General features: G+C 43.6%; 1 protein-coding gene across 4 annotated transcripts in view; it reads right to left on the bottom strand.

Annotated features, from left to right (window-relative positions):
- LOC309841351 (uncharacterized protein) overlaps nt 1–26,888 on the bottom strand; it is a 166,519-nt gene that overhangs the window by 121,899 nt on the left and 17,732 nt on the right. The window contains exon 1 of one of the 4 annotated variants that reach the window (XM_082684243.1): nt 12,217–12,372. The exons of 2 other annotated variants lie outside the window; for them this stretch is intronic. The gene's annotated coding sequence lies outside the window, so the exon portion shown is untranslated. Of the gene's footprint in view, nt 1–12,216; nt 12,373–14,939; nt 14,992–26,888 lie in introns of those variants that run through there. One more of the 4 variants, XM_082684242.1, reaches the window with a different exon arrangement.

The raw sequence follows: 26,888 nt of genomic DNA on the forward strand, positions 1-26,888 counted from the left end.
GGAGTTCTGCACTGGGTAGAAAGCTGTCACATGATCCTGCTAATTTTACTGTTCAATGAATACTCTCTCTTCCTATTATATGTGAAGTGATTAATATGCAGTGATCCAAGTGTTGCACAAAACGCACCCTGAGGAAAATGATGATAACCGTATTGGCCAGAACTCTTCCAACTCTAAGTGGATGAAACCGACTCAGAATATTTTGAGGGGGAAAATAAGAAATTCAGTAGTAAGTTATAAATATCACTTCAGGCATGAGTATTCAAAAAATAAGGCCAGAAATCTTGCTCCATCTCTTGGGTCAATTTTCTCTGAGCTGGTTTCAGTCTCAGGAGACTCTTACCATGCAGAAGCCTAGGTCACCTGTGCCAGCTTCCTACTGCATCTCGACCAGCAATTTCAATGGGCAGAGAACTCCTTTTTCTCTAAAGTCTTATAACTGACTTGGACTAACTTGGGGACTTTGATTGGCCAGGCTTGGGTCACATGAACTGAGAATAGGGCAGGGGTCGTTTCTACAAAGAAAAGAAGGCTTCTGAAGTAAGGGATGCTGTGGAGATTAAAAAAAATACTAAATGTTCACTAGAATTACAATAAATGTGGTAAATTTTTAATGGCAACCTTAATGGAATTCTGGGGCTATTCTGAATTTCAAAATAGGAAACAGAAATACTGTTCTATCTTAAAATCCATGAGAAAATGAAGTGAATTGATTCTAGGCCTTAATCTGAAATTCTAATACTCGTGCAAATAACAATTTTAACATGTCTGTCTTTTCACCAATTGCCCCCACCTTTTTTTTTCCTTCAGATGCCTCTGTTCACAGACAGCCTCATTAGACAACGTAATAGCAAATGAAGAAAAAAGCATAAAATGTTTATTGAAGTGGATGAAGGCATGGCATGTAAAGAAAAAATTCTTCATTAATAGCTGAAAAAATTTTTCTCTATATTTAATATTTAGGTGACATATTTCTATTTCAAGAGAAGTAAACATTACAGTCATGAATAGCAAACAGAAACACAAACTCCATTTATTTGTAAAATAAACTCATTTTCTTTTCATATCAATGCAAAAAATGACCCAATGCCATATGTTCCATTTGCCATGATTCTAAGACAGCAAAGCTATACAATTTCTAGATCATTAACTTGTCTTCCTATTTTTCCATGTCTTACAGTTCTGCTAGGTAAGCGTTCGTTCATTCACTTTGATAATGCTACCTTTTATAGGTTTGGTATTTCATTTGCTCAATTACTCCATGCAAAACTACAGCAGCCAGTGGATGGGGGTGTAGGGAAGAAAAGGGCCCACCCCACAGTTTCTCTAAAAGAACAAGAACTCAAAACTACACTTGCAATGGTTTCAAACAAAAGGGGGTTTTGTCTTTTGCTAGTCTCAAGTTTGAAAAAGGCATACATAACCCCTCATTTCATGTCATTGGCGCCAGGCTGAATGTCACCTACTCAGGATAGCACAATGGTACCACACAGCAGCATGTCAGCTCTGTAAGTAGTGGGCGGCAAGAGGGGCAAGAGGAAAGTGTCCCTGCAGTTATATGGGAATCATGGAAGGGTCCCTGGAAGAGAAGAGAAGCAACTGTGGGCTTAAGGTTACCTGCATGAAACCAGGGAAGCAGAATTCTATAAATATACCCCAAACTTAGACCTGAACAATAAAATCCAGGGTGATTGCAATGATACAAGAGAGAGATACCCTGAGATTAAAGCAGCCCTGTATCATCCCTGTGTTTTCCATTTTTATTTCATTGCCTAGCTATCCATAGAGAGATTTCTTCTGGCCAGCTTGGTCCATTCAAAAGGCTGCAGGAGATTGAGGCCATTATGAAAACAAATGTACTCAACCTCTGAAATAAGCTATAGAGGTCACACTAACTAGCCTAGTCTATGTGATTTAGACTAGAAAGTCATCAGTAGATGCTTCCCCAAGAAATCAAACAGGAACCAGTATACAATCTGAACATAGAAACCTATTAACAGGATGCAGGACCAAAGCACTAATAGGGACTTAAGAGAAAGCAGCAACTCATGACAGATGCATGCTTACACCATGAAAATTTACTACTTCTTTTTCGGAGATACACTCAAGAGTTCAAAAAATAAACAGACGCAGTAATAACTATAAGAAGACCATCATGATTTATCGAGTCTGAATAAATATTTAATAAATCCAGCATGGAGGACCTCACTGAATCCTTTCTTTCTTTCTTTTTTTTTTTTTTTTTCATTTTAACTTAAATTCAAGTTAGTTAACATACAGTGCAGCACTGGTTTCAGGAGCGGAATCATCACCCACATACGACACCTAGTGCTCATCTCAACAAGTGCCCTCCTTAATGCCCATCGCCTGTTTAAGCCCATCCCCCTACCCACCTCTTCTCCAGAAATCCTCAGGTTGTTATACTTAAGAGTCTCTTATGGTTTACTTCCCTCTCTGTTTTTATCTTATTTCATTTTTCCTTCCCTTCCCCTAATTTCATCTGTTTTGTTTCTTAAATTCCACATATGAGTGAAATCATATGTTCATCTTTCTCTGACTGGCTTATTTTTCTCAGCATAATACACTCTAGTTCCATCCACATCACTGCAAATGACAAGATTTCATTCTTTTTGATGGCTGAATAATATTCCATTGTGTGTGCACACACGCACACGTGTGTGTGTGTATGTGTGTGTGTGTGTGTGTGTGTGTATACACCACATCTTTATCCATTCATCAGTCAATGGACATTTGGGTTCTTTCCATAATTTGGCAATTGTTGATAGTGCTGCTATAAATATTGTGGTACATGTGCCCTTCTGACTCAGCATTTTTGCAACCTTTAAGTACCTAGTACAACATTGGTTGGGTTGTAGGATAGTTATATTTTTAACTTTGGGAGGAACCTCCACACTGTTTTCCAGAGCCGCTGTACCAGTTTGTGGTCCCATCAACAGCGTTGAGAGGATTCCCCTTTCACAACATCCTCCCCAACACCTATTGTTTCCTGAGTTGTTAATTTTAGCCATTCTGATAGATATGATGTGGTATGTCATTGTGGTTTTGATTTGTATTTCCCTGATGATGAGTGATGTTGAGCATCTTTTCATGTGTCTGTTGGCCATGTGGATGTCTTCATTGGAAAATTTTCTATTCACATTTTTCAGTGGGTAGGTACTAATAATATCTCCATTTTATAGACAAAAAAAGTGGATCTCAGGCAATTTTGTATAATTTCTCTAAAGCCACACAGCCAGCAAAGGTAGAATCAGGATTTTAACTCAACCAGTTTGATTCCAATTCTGTGCTCTTACCCACCAGTGCTTTTTTTCTTAAGCACTTTGCATGAACTTGCTCATTCAACTTGATTCTCATAACAACCCCAAGAAAATAGAAGTTATAATCTCTATTTTTCTTTTTTTTTTCTTTTTTTTTTTAAGATTTATTTATTTAACAGAGAGAAATCACAAGTAGACAGAGAGGCAGCCAGAGAGAGAGAGAGAAGGAAGCAGGCTCCCTGCTGAGCAGAGAGCCCGATGCGGGACTTGATCCCAGGACCCTGAGATCATGACCTGAGCCGAAGGCAGCGGCTTAATCCACTGAGCCACCCAGGCGCCCATAATCTCTATTTTTCTAATGAGAAAAATCAAGAAGATAAATTATTTGTTCTAAGTCACCTTGATGGTGAGTGGCAGAGCCAAGATTGGAACTCATGTCTGTCTGACTCTAGAACCCACTGTCATAAATAATATGTCACACACAGCTATTTGCCCACCAAACTCTATTCTCTTCTTCTTCCTGGGCACATGTGTGCATCACCAAAAACTACACTGCTAAGCTTCTTCTACACTTAGGTGTGGCCATTTGACAAAGTTCTTATTACAGGAATATGAGTGGAAATAACATGTGCAACTTCTAAGACAAAAGAAATTCCCTAACCCCAGACTTCCTCTCTCTAATGCACATGGACTGGAATTCACAATATCAAGGATCAAGCTAGATCCTAAGGGATAACAGATTTAAAAGCTTGGAAGAGCCCAAGTTCCTGAATGACACAGAGCAGAGCTGTCCCATTTACCTGGACCACCTTGGAACTGTTACATGAGAGGAAAGTCGTCATTTCTACATTATTTAAACCACTGTACTTTTAGAGGATCTTTGTTACAGCAGCTTAACTGATCTCTAATTAATAACACCAACAAGTGTCACATGAAAAAGGTAAAGATGCTACAGACTTAGGTAAGAAGACAGACATGAGGATGTGAGAGAATCAGGAAGACTGATATTCTAATTACTGTACTCTCTATGAAATCAGCACTGTAACATATTTTTAATTCCTAAACATAATAAAGTATTCTCTACAAAAGGCAACTGCAAAACTTCATCTAATGAAAAAAGCAAAACAACAAAAACCAACCATCTGGGATGTAACAGACCACACATACTGGGATTTTTCATTTCTTGTTTTTCCTCTGCTTTAGATACCTAAACAGAAGAAGAATCTTTTTGAAATGGATTGGCTCTTGGTAGAATCCATTGGAACAACCAACCTGGAACCTGCTAGATCATACCAAAACAAAATCTCCTTTAAAACAAGTGTACTGGGCACCTGGCTGGCTCAGTTGGTGGAGCAAGAGACTCTTGACTTTGGGGTTGTGGGTCCAAGCCCCATGTTGGGTGTGGAGATTACTTAAAAATAAAATCCTTAAAAAAGGGGCACCTTGGCGGCTCAGTGGGTTAAAGCCTCTGCCTTCGGCTCAGGTAATGATCCCAGGGTCCTGGGATCGAGCCCTGCATCAGACTCTCTGCTCAGCAAGGAACCTGCTTCCTCCTCTTTCTCTGCCTGCCTCTCTGCCTACTTGTGATCTCTGTCTGTCAAATAAATAAATAAAGTCTTAAAAAAAAAAAAAAGTTGTACTGAAATGAGCCCAAAATTACAACAATGGGACATACTAAGGTACTATGTCTGGACAATACTTCAATTATCTTCATTTCAACCCTACACTGTATGTTGCCTCTCTTGGAAATGTTGCTGTGGGTCATGCAATGCAATCTCTTTTTTCTTTGAAAAATATTAGGAAAGATGTAGGGACAAATCTTCAATTATACATTCACCCCTGAGTCTGTGGTTACCCAGAGAACCCATGGGATCTTCCAACTGAATCTGAGAAATCTTAAGTTTTAATTTTTTAAAGTTAAAAAAAAAAAACCCACATTCCTATGGGAAGTAATTTTCTGAACCACTAAAATGATCATAACTTTTGACACCCTAACTCTGGGTTAGAAATGACAAAAAGTATTTTAATGAAATGGTAAAAAGTATTATATTTGGGGCACCTGGGCAGCTTAATCATTAAGCATCTGCCTTCAGCTCAGGTCATGATCCCAGGGCCCTGGGATGGAGCCCCACTTCGGGCTCCTTGCTCAGCAGGGAGACTACTTCTCCCTCTCCCACTCCCTCTGCTTGTGTTCCCTCTCTCGCTGTCTCTGTGTCAAATAAATAAAATCTTAAAATAAAATAAAAGTATTATATTTGCAAAGAAGTTCCCTAAAGCATTTTTAAAGAAGGGAAAAGCTGTACATAAAACAGCAGAGAAAAGAGTTAAATGATGATCCATCCCTAGGGGAAATAGGAGACTGATATTTAAAAACAAATCCAAAAATCCAAAGGAAAAGCACTGAGAAATAAATTTAATCTTTTTTGATATCTTCCAAAGAGATTTTAAAAAGGAGACTGATTTTCACATGACCCAGAACAACACCTCGAAGAGACGCGACATACAGTGTAGGAATTTAAAAAAAATGAGTTCTGCAAGTCAGGGAATATCAGGGAGGAGCAAAGAGACAAACCCCAACTGGGGACTCCTATGGGACAGCTGACTAGGCTTTTTCAGTGAATGGCATTTTTTTTCAAAGAGGAGTCTGCTCTAGATGAAAATAACGTTAAGAAATATAACAACCATGGCAATACAGAGATCCTTATTTGCATCCTAGTGTGTATGGATCAAGATTTTAAAATTACGTTTTGGGGACAACCAACGGAATCTGAATATGATTGGGTTAGATGGAATACCAAAGAATTACTACTAATTTCATCACATATCATTACGACACTACAGTTCCATAAGAAAATACGCATGTTTTCTAGAAAGGCATAATGAACTACGTAGGGGTGAAATGACAAAAGGACAAGGACGGACTTCAACACGCTGCGGTCTCCGTTAACAGCCACCACAACAAAACACACACAACTCCGAGTGCACTTCTCTGCCTCAGTAGTTCCTATTTGGAGCCGACGCTGACTAGCTCTGTGACCTAAGTCAAGTTCCTTGACCTCAATGCCTCTGTTTCTCTCCTGTTTACTAGTGACAACAACCCCATCTACCCTTCTCAGGTTATTGCAAGGATCAAATGAGATGAACTCTGGAACGCACTCAGCACAGCGTATCAGCTGCAATTATTATGAACCAAACCCCAGTCACCGAAACACTCAAGCCCTAGAAACCTCTTCTGTCTTGCTCTCCAGTTCTCAGTCGTATCCCATCTCCTCCCTTGCTAGCCCCAGTCTTCTTCTTGAGCATCTGTTTTCATTGTTAACAGTGAATTAACCTCTCATTAATTTTTAAAGTGACTTTTATTATTTTTTAAATTTTATTTTATTTTACTTAAATTCAATTAACGAATAGTGTAGTGTATTAATTAGTTTCGGGGGCAGAGGTCAGTGATTCATCAGTTGCATATAACACCCAGTGTTCATTACATCACGTGCCCTCCTTAATGCCCATCACCCAGCCACCCCATCTCCCCACCCACCTCCCGCCCAGCAACCCTCGGTTTATTTCCGGTTAAGAGTCTCTTTTGGTTTGTCTCCCTCTCTGATTTCATGATTTTCTTTTTAAAAACTGAGGAAAACCAGGGAAGCACATGGAGATAAGGAGAATACAAAAGTAGTGGGTGTAATTACACTCGGATATGGGCATGGAGAAGGACAGAGGAAAAGTGGAATATACAAACAGAGGCATTCTGAATGAAATCAGAACCTTATACCTAATGCTTTCTGTTACTAGGTTTAAGCAAAGAGAAAAAGAAAAGCAAACGCAACAGACTTAAGGGGCCCTAAGAACAAATGATAATGAGTACATGCGTGCGTATTTCAGTGGAGGGCATGTTTGGCTTTTCCCGGCAAACCTAGAGCACGAAACGGAAACAGAAGACACAAACCAATAGGAGTAATAGTAATATTACTTATCTCACTGATTCCATGGTTTCATGGGTGTGTAACCTACGCACACAAGGTCCTGTGCTTAGAAGGGCCTCATCCTTGGTTTCACCTTCTACAGTCACCATTTCGAAATTCTTAGTAATTTTTTAATAAAGGGCCCCACAACACTTTCATTTATACTGGGCCCTACAAATTATCAGTCCTCATTCTACCTTATGAGATTGGCACTATTATTCCTCCTATTTTAAAGAAGGGAAAACTGGGGCTTTCGGAGGTTAAGGGACTTGCCTAAGGTCACACAGTTAGCAAGTGGTAGGATTTGAACACTGGCTCTTTCCATAGGAAACTGTAGAAAGAACTGAGAGAGGAAGACAGAGAAGAAGAAAAGGGAGAACAAACAGCCGAGTAAGCCAGGAAACTAGGACATCTCATCTACCTGGGCACCAGCTCCTAAGTAATGCAATCAAGGCCATGGACTTAGTCCGAGAGTTAAAGCAACCCCATGAAGAGTCTGTTCTGTAGCTGATGCCAGACTCCATAGCACTAGACTGTGTGAGCAGAACACGGAAAGGGTGTAAGCACCCCTTCACCTTCCTGGAAACCTGATTTGCAGGAAGGAAAGGCCAGATTCATTGTCCCATGTCCCATGTAACTGGCCGACTCCTCGGAGGCTTCTGTGTTGCCAGGAGAACTAAAGCAATCAAGGATGGTCGCGTTACTCTGTTAAACTGAAACCTTAAAACCTGTTCCAACATAATGCTTCCTTAGCTTAGGCAGCACAGAAAATCCTGGGTCCATATCTGTCCTAACAACCAGTTCAGAAAGTCACAGAGCTCTGCAGGCAATAAAGGCCCGGCAGGAGGCACCGCAGGACTCAATAATTACCCACATCCTTCCTCAGACCCACCCAGGGGTTCCTTCTGCCTGACTCTGGAACCGACCAGCAATCAGCAAGAAGGTTCATCTCGATAACATTAGCAAAACACAGAGTCACACCAAGTCTTAAAGGTTCTGTTCCAAGAGGTTGAGTGGCTGTGACCGTTCTTCTAAATGGACTTAGAGCACATTTCTAAAAACAAAATAAAAAATCTTAGGTATTAGGGGACCAGTGCCCAGGTTAGCAGTAAGAAAACAATCCCCCCACTCTGACCTCTGGTCTCCCTTTGGAGGAAATGCAACAGGTTGTATTCTGTAGTGCTTGTTTCATTTGGGCAAGTGACGGGAAAAGCTGTGAAGATTCCTGATGGCCATTGGGGGGAGTCAGACAGATTTTTAGGCCGGAAGCTAGTCTGGAGGGGGTACCTGAGATAGGGAGGAAGCTCCTGTTCGTCCTTGGGATGCTCTTTCCATCCCTGGATTTGCTTTCCTGCCTCGTCTTGCAGAAAAATACCCTCTTCCAGAGAAGGTGGCCACACAGTAAAGGCAGAGTGGTACCCAGAAAACCAGATGGCCTAATTCAGAGATTTCCAAATATGGCCACAGATCACAATCCTCTGGAGCAGATTCCGTGACCTACCCTGCAGGTCATTACTGAAGCTGTTCATGCAGCTGGCTGAGAAGATTCAATTAAATGAACTTATTCTCTCCAGGACACATGAACTATAATGTGGGTTATTTATGCTTAAGATTGGCTTGTTTTAGGTAAGATAGAATTATTGTGAATTAATTCTCCTTCATTGATTTGACTCATTAGTTACCACCAGGAACAAGCCTTTTTAGTTCCTTGTGCTGACTTAGCAGCTGCTAGATTGTGGTTTTGATAGGCACAGGTTAAGGAGAAGAGAAATACAGGTCCAGTAAATGAGGTCATTAGCAATGCCTTAATCCTTACCATGTTGGTGTCTGGCCATGTCTGACTGACCTAGTCATCGGTAAGGACCAATAATATGTAATGACTTACAACATTCTGAACGTTTACCTAGGAGATGTAGAAAACCCACAGTCGCAAGAGACTGAATGGAGCTTGCCAAACTGTGTTTATTGACATAGAAGGTACTTGCAATGCAATTAACTGACAAAGGATCTGTTTCCAGAAAAGATTTAACAACAACAACACCGAAAACAAGAAACTTGCTATGAATCAATTAGAGAAGCAAAGACTATCCGTTAGAAAAATAGGCAAAGCATATTATGAGGAAGCACTCCACAAAAAGGAAATCTGAATGACCTACACAACTATACAGTGATGCTCAGGGAAATAAAAAAATGAGATACCATTTGATACACACTAGATAACCCAGGCGGTAGCGAGCCTGGTGGAAAACAGAAACTGCAGTAGAGCGCTGTTGGGGGTAAACAGCCACAACCACTTCAAAGAGTATTTTGAACAGGAAAGCAGACGTCGTGCAGCGCCACTCCCCCGGGTCTGCCCTACAGAAGCTCATGCGGCTGTGAACATGGAGACTGTTCCAAGGTGTTCACTACAGCATCATCCGTAATAGCAAAAGAAGTAAAACAACTTAACGGCTCATCAGTTAGATGTATACATGTCAGAATGAATAAATCTCAAAAAATACAGTGTTGAAGGGCAAAAGCACATCCATGGTAAATGCAAACTATAAAATTCAAAATAATACTAAATATTATTTATGGATACACACAGATGAGGTAAATACACACGATCATGCCTGGGAGTGTGACATGGGTATGACATGCCATCTTTAAGCGAGGGAAAGGAGTAAGAGAGGAAGGCAGAGCTTTGACTCTCATTATTCTATATTCATTTTTAAAACAGACAAAAGAAATCTGAAGCAAATATGGCACAATATGAAATCTGTATTGTGGACACATGGGTTTCTAGAAAATGATTTTCTTTCCTCATTGTTTTAAACGTTCAGTAATGCTAGCCTTTCAAATGAACTTAAAAATAAGAACATTAGAGAATTCACGTGTCCATGTATATTTCAAGATACTGGAAATTCAGACCTTAATTGTTGACACTCACTACCTTCAATGACACGACTCAACAGACTGGGTGAGTGGTAGACAGAGAGAAAGGGGCACGGATGGGTGGGAAGATGGATGGATGAATGGAGGGGTCTTGGATGGATAGATGGATGAACAGGTGGCTGGACAGACTGACACGGGGACACAGAGCTAGAGATAGAAGAAATAAAGTAGCTTAGAGAAGTGAAAAGTTTTAGTGAAGTCACATAAAATGAAGTGCTCAGATTTGGGAGTCTGAAATCCCAACTCTGCACCCCCTTGGCTGCTACCTCGGGTCCGGCCACCATGTGAACCGCATGCACAGACAACCATGTGAATGGTGCCCCCTGGAGTTGTGCGGTGTCCCCGGCGCTGCTGGGTTAAGTCTCTGGGCTGTGAGTCCTCACTGCTTTACCTGCCTCATGGGGTCTTTAGGAAAACTCAACGGGACAATGTATGTGAAGGGCTTAGCACAGAGCCCAATACGCAGTAAGGAGTCGGAATATGGCAATTATTACCCAGGCAGTACTAGCAAAATGGACACCAAGTCCAAGGTTCAAGGATAGGTTAATGTGCAACGGTAGCCCTAGCAGCTATCTCCTTAGAATTTAAAAAATCACACACCTGCAGTGGAAAAGTACCATATGTACCTTACATCTACCTAGTCGGTTTGGCTGATCTTCGTGACTCTTAATTTTCCCAGCAGGCACTGGAGTGTGCTCAGCCAGCAGCCTTCCCAGCCGCTGTCCTTCCCGTCCACAGTGCCGCAAGGGAGAGGGGTTAGGCTGGGCTGTTGGGGCCCAGATCCTCGCCCTGCTGCCGTCAGAGCAGACGGACCTTTCTGTGCCCTTAGATACAGGGATCTCTTGACTAACGTAAGAGATGAAAGAGATGTTAAGACTTTGTAAACATAAGCCCAGTTTTATGTGAAGCCCTCCACAAAGCATCTATAAAATGCTCACGGTGTAGACACATACACAATAAGCTGAGCCTTGATGTGGTGTGGCATGCAGGGAGAAGGGGGAGGCAGCAACACGGGGCCGCTGGAAGCCGTCTCTTCTCCGTTTCCACTGTCATAGCGCAGAAACTGATTTCATAATTAAAAATAAGCTGGCTTACACACACACTACAGGCTTCACATAAGATTTTCCTGAAGGATGCCTCTTTCAGCCATCTATTTCTATGGCTAGTTCAGCCATCTATTTAAGCCCAAATTTAGTGCCTTAAAATCCCAAGAATTGACTATTTCTCTTGATTCTGCACTTGGCTGGGTGGTTCCTCTGCTTTTCTGGTGGGCTTGCTCATCCTCCTGCCACCAGCTGGGGAGTCACCTGGACCAGAGGGTTCGAGATGCTTCCTTGTGTGTCCAGCACTCAGGAGCTCTCTTGCCCACTGGCTCTCGTCCTCTGGCAGAGCAGAGCAGCCTCTTCCCCTGGAGGTCTGAGGGGAAGGACCCAAGAGGACAGAAGGGGCAGTTTCTCCACCCGGTCGTCTTAGGGCAAGGACCCGTGAAAACGGAAGTGAGAGCCGCGAGGCCGCTCGAAGCTGGGCTGGGACCTGGTCAGCACTGCTTCTCCCCCATCGCCCCATTCTGATGGTCTTAGCAAGTGAAAGGGCCACCAGATTCAGGGGGAGGAGAAACTGATTCCACCCCCAAATGGGAGAAGCAGCAAAGGCCTTCTGCACAAGACGGCAGCAGAAATGGTTTCAGCTGCCTCAGAAAACAACCTGCCACAGAGCTCTCTGAAGTCCAGCAAGGACTGGTCCGGGCTTCTGAGTATGAGTTATGTAAAAAAAAAAAAAAAAAAAAAAGTCCGTGGTTAACAGAGAAAACTTTGAAACCCACTCAGCTAAAGACAAAGACCAAAAAATAAAAATAGGAGTGGGCAGCAATTTTTTTTTTTTCCTCCTGGAGAAAAGCCTTCCTGGTGGGAGCAACAGGGTTCCTGAGGAAGCGAGATTTCTCCTCCACTGAGCAGACAGTGGAAGTCATATCGATGTGACCAATGACGATGGTGAACAAGTGACAGGGGGGAGGAGGAGAGCGGGGTCCCCACTAGAGCAGGTACCTGAGACTTGTCCTCGCAGACCACGGAGGGGGACGCTCTGATGCTCGTGTGGAGACAGGCCAGGCTGCCCGGGGAGGGGAGGGGGAGAAGGTGAGCCTGAGCGCGCTGGGGTGAGGGAGCAGCGCAGAAGGAAGCGAAGACTGGGCCAGCGGCAGCTGCTCCGAGTCAGAGATGCCCTTGACCGGAGGGACAAAAGGCTGAAAGGCGACCCTCCTCTGGCATTCCTCCCTTCCTCTTCCGGAGAGAGAAAAGGAAAAATGAGAAAGAGGCTTTGTCAAAATAGCAGAGCCATATTCATATAATAATTGAACCCTAAGTAAATGAGGGGAGAATCTATAAATGCCTTGACAACTCAAAAGGAGAAGACAAAGAGGAGAAAAGAAGGGAACAGAACAACACTGAGCTTCAGACAATGAGCCAGCCACCCCCCTCTGAGAAACACTTTCCCGCTCCCTCTGTGCGGGCAGGTGGGCGCATAGAGTCACGCTTGTGTGTACGTGGGTTTATAATTGGTTTCATTTTATTCCATAGTAAAATGGGTTAATAGTGCGTCCATATTGTGACAACATTCTCTAGCAAATGTCCTAATTAGGAACCCTAACTAGCTTTCCATTATTTCAAAACTGTCCAAATCTGGGTAGACCCCAAAGACCATCTGGAACCTGGACATATGCCCGGGCAGCAAGGGACTGTCCTTCATTAGACCTCTCCCTGTCCCACCTACGTGAAAGAGAGAAAGAATGATGGAGGGTTGGGAGGCAAATACTCTGGAAAACGGCATTCTCTGCTCAGACATTTGGCTTCATGATTTCATCTTCTCTGCAATTGACCATGTTCATAAAACTTCAAAGGAGATTTTTCTGGTGCTTTGGCTATTTCAGATTAACTGGGACAAGCATTTATTTAAGTATGCATTGATGTCTGCACGCATACGTGGAACACTCATCCGAGAAACAGCAGAAAGTACCGCTGCTCTTTATTTTATCTTTAAACTATTTCAGTTTGAAAGGGAAGCTTTTAAAAAATCAAGAATAACTTCAAAATCCAGAGGGAGAAATTGCCAATAAAGTAAAACCACTCACATTGATTTATCATTGTATTTCTGCAACCATCGTTTGCTTCAGTAGCTTGTCACTGGAGTGGGTGTGGGGGGGTGGTATTCATCGGGATCTCACATCGCATATAAAAAGCTGATATGGATTTTAAAATTCAATCATAAAGCTCCCCCAAGTGGATAATCCTTAAACTACACCAAGAAACCAGCCAGGGTATCTAGGATGGCAATCCAGACTGAGTCCCCAAATATATGCTTTTAATCACAACACTGACCTGACTTATCCATCATTTTGTACATAATTTAATAAGATCAGCACCCTGGGAAAAGAACTCTATAAATGTTAAAATGGAATCTGCAAAAAACACTCCCCGTGGCTTCCTGGGAACTTGACGGGGGCTAGAAGCTGCCTGTGGCTATGCAGGATCTTACCTGGACTCAGAGGGTGCAGGATACAGTGATTTACAGCCACTCAGTGGTGGAAAACCCCCTCAAGACCTCTCTGGAGAAGCTCCCTGGTCCATTTAATTGTGTTTCTTTGTCCACTATCTGGACTGATTATACTGAATTACTTGGCACCCCTGTTAAGCCTGTCACTTAGATTCCAGAACAAATTAAGTTTGTTGAAGGCTTTGCTCTTTCTCTCTATTAAAATATTCATATCTACTCTAACAACCTGATAAAAACTGGCTAAAAGCCTTGATGGTATCCCCAACAGGGAGTGCCATTTTTAATGAACACGCAAGCATCATAAATAAAAAATAACTGGTCTTAATAAAGAATTGATAGAGCAGCTCTGGCCCCAGATAGGTGTCAATATAGCAGCTACACGCAGCCTTGAAAGACCAAGTGCGGCAAATGAGTCTCCCAGAGCCTGAAGGCATCCAAACAGCAAACTCCAAACAAAGGCAGAATCAATGGAATTCCCAAATAACTTTCCATAAAGTCACTGAATCTTGTGGGTCTCAGTGGACGTGGACGGCAGAGGGTGTCCAGGAGGCCCCTTCCGGGGGACCATAAGAAAGTGGGGGGAGGGGCGCCTGGGTGGTACAGTTGGTGAAGCAGCCAACTCTTGGTTTCTGCTCGAGCTGCGATCCAGGGTCGTGAGATCGAGCCCCCCATGGGCTTCACGCCCAGCACAGAGTCTGATTAAGACTCTCTCTCTCTCTGTGTCCCCATCAAATAAATAAATAAATAAATCTTAAAAAAAAAAAAAAAGAAAAAGGAAAGCATCAGGGGAGTACAAAGGGCATCCAGAGTACGAAGGGCTTCTGGAGGTAACCAGTGACAGCTAACGTTTCTTGGCCGTTTACCAGGTACAAAGCATTATCATCCCAACAGCTCTGCTAAATTGGCAGTCTTATCCCCTCCTCACAAATAACAGCAAATGGAGTATATATAAGTAGCCCAAGGTCTGAATTCCAACCCAGGTCGGACCCTAATCCTGAGTCCCTAACCACTAACGGCTTTAAAGACACTGCTTAAAACTCCCAGCTCATTCCAATTAGTTTTGGGTAAAAGGTGGGACAGGAACTCAACAATCACGGACTCTTGGCCTCCTTCCCACCAGGCCAAAGGACCGCTCGTTCCAGCCCCACCCCTTGCTCCCACTCGAGCGCTCGGGACTTAGATTCATAGGCTCCAGAAAATTAACTAACCATATACTCACGGGGCCTCTGGAGTCACAGCAGAACTGGAGTGCTGTGGGATGGGGATGGGGAATCCCATTATTTCATCTCTCTGAACCTACAAACCGTGTCCATCCAACAGGGATGACACTCTTAACTGTTCACACCAGCTCTATTCCAAAAGGGTTTCGGGCAGCTGATAACACGTACTTCAGTGAGCAGTGATCCGAATGAAATAGAATTTTATTAGCTATTGATGACAATGGCACTTGTTATGACACAATCTCCAAGAAGAGCCCAGGCCAGCGCCTGGCTCACAGCGGGCTGGCGGTTAATACTGTTTTCCGGCCCCCATGCCCTGGACCACTCACAGAACTCCAGCTCCCCAACAAGGCCCTTTCAAGGGCTCCCATGCCCGAGCTACCACCCCACCCCCCTAAGGCTCCCAGAACACAGCTCTCATCCCTCTCATGACCTGGTGTCTCAGGATGGTGAAATCAACAAAAAGAAGCTGAACCAATCCTAGCTTCTTCTCACTCCTCAAATGCATTCCCAGAAAAAGGGCTTAATTGGCCAAAAGAATATAGTTGGAGTGGTGTCCCCTCCAGGAGAGATTTACCTCACTTAATTCTAGACCTCCTTTCCAAGCAGTAGGCACAGGACAGCGGGAACCCTCCCCTGAGGTCGCCCAGTGTGTGACACCCAACAGAAAAACAGAAGAAGGAACCTTACATTCAGGGAGTGGTGTAGGCAGTCCAGACAAGCAAACCTTTCTATGATCGCACTGTTTTCCTGTTTTGTTTCATTGTGAGTTTTAGACAAGGACCATTTTCTGGAATGCGAGCACAGCCAGACTGCTTGTCCAAGCTGAGTCATGTAGCCTCAGCTTTCTTATCCATAATACAGGGAGAGTGATTAATCGTCCCTCTTAAGGTGGCTGTGCAGATGAAGTGAAATAATCCGTGTAAAAGACTGGAGGGCACCCAACATACAGCAAGGGCTCCACAATATTTAGTTTTTATTATTGGAGCTAAAATATAAAATAGATTGTGTTAGCTTTGGCACCTGGCTGCCAGTTAGAACACCACTGCTGATAAGGGAGAATATATTCTAAGGTCAAAATCACAGATTTACAATGAACTCCTTTTTTTCCTAAGATTTTATTTATTCATTTGAGAAAGAAAGAGACAGGGAGAGAGAGAGAATGAGTGGGAGGGGGCAGAGAACAAGCAGACTCCCCACCAAGTGAGCAGCCGATGCAGGGCTCGATCCCAGGACTCTGAGATCGTGACCTGAGCTGAAGTCAGATGCCCAACCAACGGAGCCACCAAGCACCCCTAAATGAACTCTTGACAACTTCAGTTGTTATGAAAATAAGAAGTTACCACTGAACTCTTAATCAGCTAGAAAAAGATTGCCTTTTTAAAATCAATACCAACATGTGGGTCATGTATCAAACGCGGGGTTGCAACACACATGATCTTTTCCGTTATCCAGTGAGTCCAATGTGATTCATGTTTAAAAAAGAAAGTAGGCCTCTCACAGCATGTGTCAAAAGTTTCTTAGGTTCAGGGTGTTAGAGAACCTCGCCACCCCCAACCCACACCCCCAAGGCCATATTCAAAGTCTAAGTGGCATCGGGGACTTTCATTCAGCAACTAACAGCTACATTGCTAAAAGTTAGACACATTTCTCAATAGACCGTGGGGATCAGAAAGACGATTTCTTCCATTTTCCACATAGGTCAGAACCTTCACGGGGCTACAGCCAAGGGGCCCAACCCTGTTCTCATCTCAGGGGGGGGAAGGGGAAAGGTCAGGGTTCTTCTTGCTCAAAAATATCTCCCCTGTGGGACACCTGGGTGGCTCAGTCGGTGAAGCAGCTGCCTTTGGCTCAGGTCATGATCCCAGGGTCCTGGTACCAAGTCCTGCATCAGGCTCCTCACCCAGCTGGGAGCCTGCTTCTCCCTCTGCCTGCCGCTCCCCTTGCTTGTGCTCATGCACACACACTCTCTCTCTCTCTCTGACAAATAAATAAATAAATAAAATCTTTAAAGGGGCACCTGGGTGGCTCAATGGGTTAAAGCCTCTGCCTTCAGCTCAGGTCATGATCTCAGGGTCCTGGGATCGAGTCCTGCATCGGGCTCTATGCTCAGCAGGGAGCCTGCTTCCTCCTCTCTCTGCCTGCCTCTCTGCCTACTTGTGATCTGTCTCTGTCAAAGAAATAAATAAAATCTTTAAAAAAAAAAATCTCCCCTGTAATCCTACCAATTGGTTTCACTGAGTCTACCAAATTCTCCTCTAAAGAGTGAATACTACATAAAAAAGAAATCTAAGAGGAGATGCTTCATTGTGTAACACTGGTTTTCCCTAGGTGGTAAGATTGTGATTGGGGTTTTCTGCTTTTTTGTTTATCTGTATTTTCTAGGGTTTGCTTTTTGTTTGTTTGTTTTTTGTTTTTGTTTTTACCATGAACAATGAAAAGTTCATTTTGATTTTAAAAAGACCTTTTGTAGATGGATTAAATAAATTCTATTTAGCAGGAATCCCCTTTAAAAAGGAAGAAAGGAAACCACAATGAGATATCACTCCACTATCATTCAAGTGGCTGTTTTTGTTACCAGATAATAACAAGTGTTGACAAGGACTAGGAGAAACTGGAACCCTCCTATCCTGCTGGCAAGGAATGTAAAATGGTGTGGCCACTTTGGAAAACAGTCCAAGTTTGACATTAAGTTACCATCTGGCCCACAATATCCTACCTCAGTATATATTTTAGAGAAACGAAAACATAGAGCCACAAAAAAATCTGTACACAGGTGTTCACCCAGCATTATTCATAATAGCCAAAACGTGGAAACAACCCAAATGTCCACCTGTGGACAAATAGATCAATCAAATGCAGGCTAGTCATACGGTGGAATGTTATTTGACCAACTAAAGCAATGAAGGGCTGGATACACACTGCTACATGGATGAAATTGGAAACATGCTAAGTGAACAGAGTCACGAAAAGGCCACGTAGTCTATGACACCATTTATAGAACACGTCTAGAGGAGGCAAATCTGTTGTGACAGAAACCAGATCAGTGGCTGCCTGGTGCCAGGGGATGTGGCAGGCAATGGAAGAATGGTAGCTCGAGGGAACAGGCTCTCTTCGAAAAGAGATGATTGCACTTATTTGTGTATATGCTTAAAAACCAGCGTGCGACCCACTTCAAATGGTGGACTGTATGAAATGTCAGTGACACCGCAATGAAACGGTTATCCCAAAATGAAAGAAAGCAATCCAAACAGGATGGGATTATTGACGTGTATGAGGAGGGAGCGGCTTTGGATCAGGGGCACGTGTGGGATCGGAAGTCCCCGGGGAGAGGGCACCAAAGACAGGATGTGCTATGCAGCCAGATGATCAACCCACACAGGCCTTGCTCCGCTCATACACACCAACCAATCAGGAACCCAGAGCATTCCCTACAGCTCACCCTGAGCACGCCAAAACTACCGGAAGGAGAAAGGCAGAGCCAGGAATCAGAAACTGACTCCACCGTAATCACACAATATCAGCCGACTCAGCAGTGATTTCCCAGACCCGGCTGTTTATCAGAATCACCCAGAAAGTTTGTGTGTCTCTCTGCTTGTTTTGAAATACAGACTGCTGGGTCTTCCAATGCAGAGATTCAAATTCCATGGGTCTGGGAGATACTTAGGAATCCAGCACCTTTTAAATATGTCCTCCATGTTTCTGACCATAAACCAGGCATAGGAACTTCTGGATGGGAGGACAATCCCTCTTAAGACATCTTTGAAGGAAATAAGAATAACACCCTTTTAAATTGAAAAAAAAAAAAAAAGCCTTTAGCTTCCATGCAAAGGCAATACATAGAAACTGCTTAATAATATGATTTTTGAATCCCTGGTATAGCTACAAGACAAATTTTTTTAAAAATACAAATATTCATGTGTCCACAACTCAGCAATTCTCAGTTTTGGTGAGGTGTTCCAATCAATTCTTCTAAATTGTTCCTAAATCACTGCTTAAAACATCACAGACTCTAAAAGCTGAAGATTTGGATACAGAAGTCAACTCTCTCATCATAGACAAGACAAAACGTCAGCCTCGGAGATGAAGGATCCTTCCCACCCGGCAAGCGGACCCAGATGAGGACCCAGGCAGGGCTGCTCCCAGGCCTGCCCTCTCTCTGACGTCACAGCACATTCTGCAAGAATAGCTCACACTGAAGTCTTCAGTTGCAGTGAAATTAGTCTCTGCGGATGTGAAGAAATGGCATTTAAGCAATAACACAAACCTATGGAATCCAAGACGCATTCTAATGAGAAAGAACCTGAAAGTGACAGGACTAGAATCTACAACGTACAGGTGACCTGGTTCCACAAACCACAATGAACCAACAAGAAATGATGCTGGGGGGTGCAGATGGAGTCGGAGCCTTCTGAGAGAGGGGAGTATTATACTCTCAGACCCAAACCTGATGTCTGCTGCGAATTACACAGGGGGTGTTTAGGGGGCATCACTGGAACTGTTGCTGCCTCTGCAAAGGCTCAATCACACTCACTGTCCAAGCTGATGTCACCTGTACATTTTCCCAAGGCAGCCACAAAGCAGCAAGGAGCCCTCCCCTACATGTGAATAGAATGGAATACTGGGTTTGGGTTTTTCTTTTTTTTAAGATTTTATTTATTTATTTAACAGAGAGAGAGATCACAAGTAGGCAGAGAGGCAGGCAGAGAGAGGAAGGGAAGCAGGCCCCCTGCTGATCAGAGAGCCCGATGTGGGGCTCGATCTCAGGACCCTGGGATCATGACCTGAGCCGAAGGCAGAGGCCTCAACCCACTGAGCCATCCAGGCGTCCCATGGGTTTGGGTTTTCAAGATTTGTCACAGGCATGATTGTAACCGCCATACCAAATCCCTGCTGACTTCTCTCCCGCCTGCCTGCCCCTGAAACCGGGAAAGCAGATGAGCGTCACATCAGGGCACAGCCGGCTGGTGGTGTTCTGAGACTTAAGAGCAACGGCGGTGCGGTTCACTTACAGGAGTGAGGAGACATTCTTGGAGTAAGAGTGAAACTGTGGCACCATTAAAAGCACAGGACTTCAATCAGAAGACTGAATCTGTGTGCTGATTCGTCTTTTATTCACTCTAGGAATTCGGTCATATCCGTTACCTGCTCCAATTTTTGTTTACTCACAAAGGAAGGAACAGTTGCCCTACTTACTGTTCAGCTCAGTTGAATGCCTATTTGTAAACAACATAGAAACTTTGCTAAACTCTATACTCCATGCGTGTAAGTTGTTAATGGTTACTACGGGGTTCAGCGTCAGGGGAAAGGTGATCATTACCAGAAAAACGACAACGTCTGCCAGGTAATAACAAGAGCTACCATTCATGGAACACCTCTCGAGAGCCTGGCCAAGTTCCTTCCATTCCCTCCACCCCGAAGTCTTCTAAAGAAGGCATATTATTGTTCCGTTTGCACTGGGCCCCACAGCTAGCAAGCAGCAGGGACAGATTTTGACCTTCAGCAGTCCAACGAGTCTGCCAGTCTATCCTCAAATGGATAGACATCAAATACAAAGCTTAAAATGAAAAGGGGTGGTGGAGCTCTTTATGTTTTGGGGTGTCTGGGGGGTACTTCTCTTTACTGTAGTTTCAAATAGCTTGTGCAACTCCATGTGAGACGAGGCTGGTTCTGAGGCTGCATCTCCTCTCTCCGCATCGGAGCTAACGAGAAAACCCAAGCCCTCCCCTGGGTACCTGGCTCAGTGCTGAGTCTCCTGGGCTCCAAAGCGGTACTGTGACCAAATTGGGGGTGGCTTCCCCAGACCTACTTGTTAGGAAGGAACAGGCTGCTTGTGTCTGAAATCAGCAGAAGGGAACAAGCAGCTTGACTCTGGAATGGCACTTACATGTTCTGTGCAAATTAGCTACAAATTGAAGAATTTCTACAAGAAGAAACATGCCCATGTTTCTTAATCCACAGAAATATCTCCTGAGATTGTGCGTCCTTGTCCAATCAAGAAGCTCAAAGGGAAGACTCTGCTTTCACCAAAAAAGAAGGGGTGGGGGGATTTGTGAATCAGCATCTGAGACCTCTGTGGGACCCTTGCTAGGCACAGTCACTAGAGCTCCCCAGGCCTCCAGCTAGAGGGGCAAGGACGTTTATCATTAGAGCCTCAAGGGGGCGTTCAAGTGACAAGACTCCCTCACAAGAAAGGCCCCAACAGAGACTAAGCTATTGGAGGAGGGCACGTACATCCTAAAGCCTCTATCCTTCCCAAAACTGATCTCAAAGCTCTCTTCTTCTTTTTTAAAATTTTATTTATTTATTTGAGAGAGAGAGAGAGAGAACCAGGATTCATGGACAGGGGCCTGATCCTAGGACTCTGGGATCATGATGGAAGGCAGATGCTTAACCAACTGAGCCACCCAGACGCCCCTTTTCTTTTTCTTTCTTTCTTTCTTTCTTTCTTTCTTTCTTTCTTTCTTTCTTATTTCTTTTTTTTTTTTTTTAGGTTTTTGTTTGTTTGTTCTTTTAAGACTCCATTTTTAAGTAATCTCTACACTGAACGTGGGGCTCGAACTCACAACCTTGAGATCAAGAGTCACGTGCTCTTCCAGCTGTGCCAGCCAGGTGTCCCTTAACCATTGCCTCCTTAACGGTGGGCAGTAGCAGTGGCAAACCCTTCACTCCTCAGCAAGGCCTCAGAAGCCCTTCAGGAGCCCCTTCGGGAGACAGTCCCACTCACCAACGTCTCATTTCTTCCCCCACTGCTGCCACCAAGCGCTGCAGCCTAGCCAAGCAACCATCTGTCCTGGTCACTTGTCACGTGCCTGGCATGGTTGAGGCAGGGGAGGTCGGTGCCACAACGATCACACGCTGTATCCATGAGTACTTGCATTTTCCTAAGTGAACTGTGTTCTTTTCCTTCTCCAGGTCTTGGTTCAAACTACCCTCTCTGACTGGCCTGTCTTGCCCATTCCTCTAACTTCCTCTCTGTTTATAAGAATCAGCTTTAGAGTTCTGCTCGCTTGGGAAATCATCATTGACCCTGTCCCTGAGCCCGGCTGGGGACACCAATTACCAGAAGCCTCCCGCGTGTGATGATGAAGAAGCAGGACTGTGTTTCACTTTAACAAGCACACTCAAATTTACATTCCAGATGAGTGCTGTCCTCTTTAAAGAAGTTATTTAGTCCCCTTGAAGAGAGCAAGTGAGTTTCTGATGTTAGTAGCCCCTTCTTCAACGGCTAAATTTCCCAGAACATCAGGCCACTAAGGGTGGCTTCACTTTTCCCACTTCTCAGAATTCTGAATGAATCAAAAACTCAGGGCCAGGAGGCAACCTGGAGATCAATTCAAGTCCTCTTTTTACAGATGTGGAAACTGAGGTCCAGGGAAAGTTGAGGTCATCCCAGAGATCAAGTAGGAAGTGAGGGGCAGAGTTTGTGCAAGACCTCAATTTTTCTTTAAGCCAAGGACACACTTAAGACTTTCATCTTTTTTTCATCTCACACTCAGAAGAAAGATTCCTCCCATCACCTGCTCGGAATCACCTTCCATGCTTTGTTTTGCTTTTTGCTTCCCAAGTCAAAGTATAATATTAGGCTGAAAATTTAAATCAAAGGTGGAATATTGTAAGAGCTCCAGATGGTTTCTCCATAAGACATGTTATGTTGAGGCATAGGGCCATCCCCAATGAGCGAATCTAATCCCAAAGTTCCAACCAGTCTATAGTCCGATGCTCTTTAAACATCACTTATTCACATATCATTATCTCAATTGTTGTCAGATTTGACCACCACTTCTACTAATATTCTCTTATTTCTTTTCTTTGACTCCCTTTTCTTTAACTCATTTTTTAATATCTAATTTAAATAAACGATAAATAATCCAAGAAATCATGTGTTTTATAAGTTACACTGTTCTCCTAGCACATATAAGATAAATACGTAACTATTAAAAGAACAAATATTCATGTGTCACTTAAAATCACTCTGCAAACTACCTCCAGCATGCATATAACATTATAGGGAATTTACTCTTATTCTACAACACAGCTGATTCCATCCAAAGCAAACCCATTTACTGGTATTCTCCATAAGTTTCCATTCAGTTTTCCGGAGGCAACTATTTTATCTGAAATGCCAGTCAGTAGTAGCAAATGCAGATCCCAACCGAAAGCTTATCTTTACGCTAATAGCTTTTCTTATCAACCGCTAGATCACTATGCCTTCCACACATTTGATCTGTCACTTTGTTTGAAATAATCCTTTACCCTAATGTTCTTCACTGACTATTAATAAATATGAACAAACAGCAAAAATAATTACCCTTTCACCTAGGAAAACACTGGTGACTACGACTTAATGGTCTACCAGTGACATACGGCTTTACCCAGCATAATGGATGCAAATGTGTAACAGGATATGGGTAAGTTATTTTCACACAAGCTGTCACTTGTCACACAAATTACATGGGCTTCTTAGCTGTTTAATTCACAGATTTAAAAAAAAAAAAAAACAAATTCTACTCACAATACCTGCATCATTCCTAAGCTCCTGGGGAAAGCAGAACCAACCCACAAAACTACCCAAGAATAAAGACTAGAGCAGCAGGAAAGAAAATTCAGCAGGCAGAATTTTCATACTGCCATGGGTGGTGGAAGGAATGTTGGTCAGAGTCATTAAACGATTCAAAAGTCTTCAGGGGCAGAGAGGGAGACCCGTGATTATGAGCTAAGCGCAGATCTGGGTGCCACGTCAGAACAGGGCCTCATGGAGCCAGCCTCGTGGTTTATGGACCAGCCAGGCCCAGAAGAGGTGAGGTGGGGGGGTTGCTGCTGGCACCATTCAAATGCAATGTTAAGGTCGGCTGCTTTGCATCATCAATCTACCCCAGACGGAGCCCTCAAAACAGTGCTCTCCTCGCAAATTCCTGAGGAGCAGTGACTGGGGACAGAAGGCCAAGCGGTCTGTGTTGCCAGGGGGCCCTGGGGTCTGGGGCTGCAGCTCTGTGGCTGGCTTCCGCCTGGGGCTCTGTTACCGTTTTAGGAAACTAGCAGATGATTTTGCAAACTGACCTGGTTTTAGTCACCGTTTTGGTTGTTGGTTTTTTGTTTTTTGTTTTTTTTGAGATTTTATTTATTTGATGGCGAGAGATCACAAGTAGGCAGAGAGGCAGGCAGAGAGAGAAAGAGAGAGGAGGGAAGCAGGCCCCCCGCTGAGCAGAGAGCCCGATGCAGGACTCGATCCCAGGACCCTGAGATCATGACCTGAGCCAAAGGCAGAGGCTAAACACACTGACCCACCCAGGTGCCCCTTAGTCACCATTCTTACACCTGAGAGCTGGTGTATTTTATATTTTGCCTCCTTATAACAAATAATGATAATAATAATAATAATAATAGCCAATTGATCCAGTCCTTAGCATGTACCAGGCACTGTTCTAAGCAGTTTCCATGTATGCACACACGGAGAATCACAGACAGCTGGACCTGAAAGGACTACTGTGGGGGAAGAGCCTTGGACTGATGCCAGGAGAAATGAAGTCCAAGAAATTTTGAGCAAGTCCTGCCTCTCCCCACACCTCAGTTTTCTCATCCAGTAAGGTGGTCAGATGAATGAGAGGTGATGAATAGGTTTCTAAAATAATTGCCAATTCTGAGCCTCTGACCTGTTTGGGACACTGTGTTGAGTGGGATTCTGAGCCACAATCCATTCATTAGCCATGTCCGCTACCATGGGCCCAGGAGCGGGGACTCAGCATGTCATCTGTTGGCCATCTCCAAAGAAAGCCTCTCTAAGGTCCCCTCCTGCTCAAATTACTTGAATTCATCATTCCAGCCCAACTGTGTCACCAAGGACAGTCTCCTTATAAATTAAAAAGAGAAAGAAAGAATTGGCTGTGGGAACCTGGATACCTCGTTTCTGTCCTTCGAGCATGTGATCTTTACAAGATCCCAATCTCAAGCATCTCTATCTCGAGGATGAAAGAAACGTGTAAAGCACACAGCCCCGTGACCGGCACCCAGCGGATGTTCAGTGAAGTAGAAGCCACGACTGGGATTTTCCTTCTCCTCCTCCTCCTCCTCCTCCTCACCATCATCATCAGTCTATCAGCCCCAAACTGAATTTACAACAATTTCTGATCCATGATTTGTAATTTAAGGAACATGCGCTTAAACAAAAACCGATGAGTCTAATTTTCCTTGAGAAATAAACTTGAGTGCCTTCCCAAGGAAAAAATCACTCAGATACTTCATTATGGAAAATCCCTCCAAGACCCCCAAACAGAAAATATTATAATGAACCCCCATGGACCATCCCTAAGCTTCAAGAATTATCCATTCGTGGCTACTCTTGCTTCATCTAAATTCCCACCCACTCACCCCCCCCTTTCAGACAACATGTATTTTTTTTTTTAACCAGACACCAGACATTTCATCTGTAAATATTTCAGTATCTATCTCTAAGCGATAGAAACTGTTCATTCTTCGTAATTTTAAAAGTATTTGCTAACTGAATGTCGTGGCAACTGCAAGGCATAATTAGGAAATGATTGCCTCACATCTCTAATAATATTCCATAAAAGTCACTAACAAGTGTATGCATTAAAAATAATAATAATAAGGGGCAGGCTCACGAGGCCACATGGGAACTGTGGTATGCATGATTTGTTAGAGCTACACAAAGTGAGTTATTTCATTCCTCCTGATATTTATGACACCGCTAAAACACTGAATACATCAACATCAGAATTAATCATGAATAATATTTAATTAGTGCTTGACAAGGATCAATTTGGCAACCCTTTTTGTTCTTTCTCCTTCCCCCAAATAGAAAAATAGTCATAAACTAAAGTGTTTTATTTTTTCCATCTGCTTCTGGTAAAGCGCATCCCTGAATTGCAAACTTAGCTGAGATCTCCCGAACTTTCATAGACCCAGGTAATTAGACTCAGATGCTGTCCGGACTGGGATTATAAATCAAGTCTGTATACGTAAGCAGAAAACGGACTGCTCACACCAAAGTGGGTGCTGTTTTTCATGGACTCGCCCGTGCAGCCGACAGGCCCCACGTCTGAGCAGAGCAGAACAATGCTTTCACGTATAGTTCCCATGTTCGTGGACGACCTCCTCTCTCACCTCTGCAACCCCAGAAAGCATGGATTATAAACGGAATACTTTATTTACAAAAGAAAAAAAATTCTTTGGGACACTCAAACAAACATTCTGCCCAGAGCTACGTCCGTAGGTACAAGCCAGGAGACTCAGGCACTCAGAAGGTACGTGCCGTGACCTCTTTCCAACCAGACTGTTCACATCCATCCAAAGCACTCGGCGCCCCGAGGACCTTTGGTGGCACTGTGTACCCTTCCCCATCAGGGAGTTGTGTTCTCCTACAGAATGACGAGGAGAACTTTCAACCCATTGTTCTGTTACAACAGTTGCATTCATTTAATTTTAGCAGAATGGCAATATTTGTTGCAGCTGAGTTAGTGTTTTAAATTGCAGAGCTGAAGAATCCTGGGTTTTTGAAGATATTGGAAAGAAAGTATTAAATGGTTGTTTTTAATATGGGGTGGGGGTGGTGTCATTCTAAGAGATCCCTTTTTCTTAATCTCTGACTCATATCAAGTGGAACAAGGGTTGAAATGCCTACTGGAGACAACACACAGCATCTCAGAAGATGTGGAGAACCGGAGATTGGCCAAGCACGTACATCCTGTATCTAACAGAAGCCTCACAATAGGCCTGCGGGGGACAGATACGGTCATCAACTCGTGGAGGGGAACACACAGGCTCATGTGGTTAGATAAGGGTCCAGGGTCACTGCGCTAATACAGATGAGTTAGGAACCCAAACTCGGGCCTTCCTGACCCCACAAGTCCAGGTCTATACCATACAAACTGATCCAGGAAGTCTCCTGACTGCTTCACATTTTGCTACATGTACCAGAAAGCTGGGCC

Source organism: Mustela nivalis (assembly GCF_964662115.1).
Source record: "Mustela nivalis genome assembly, chromosome: 9".
Taxonomy (NCBI): Eukaryota; Metazoa; Chordata; class Mammalia; order Carnivora; family Mustelidae; genus Mustela; species Mustela nivalis.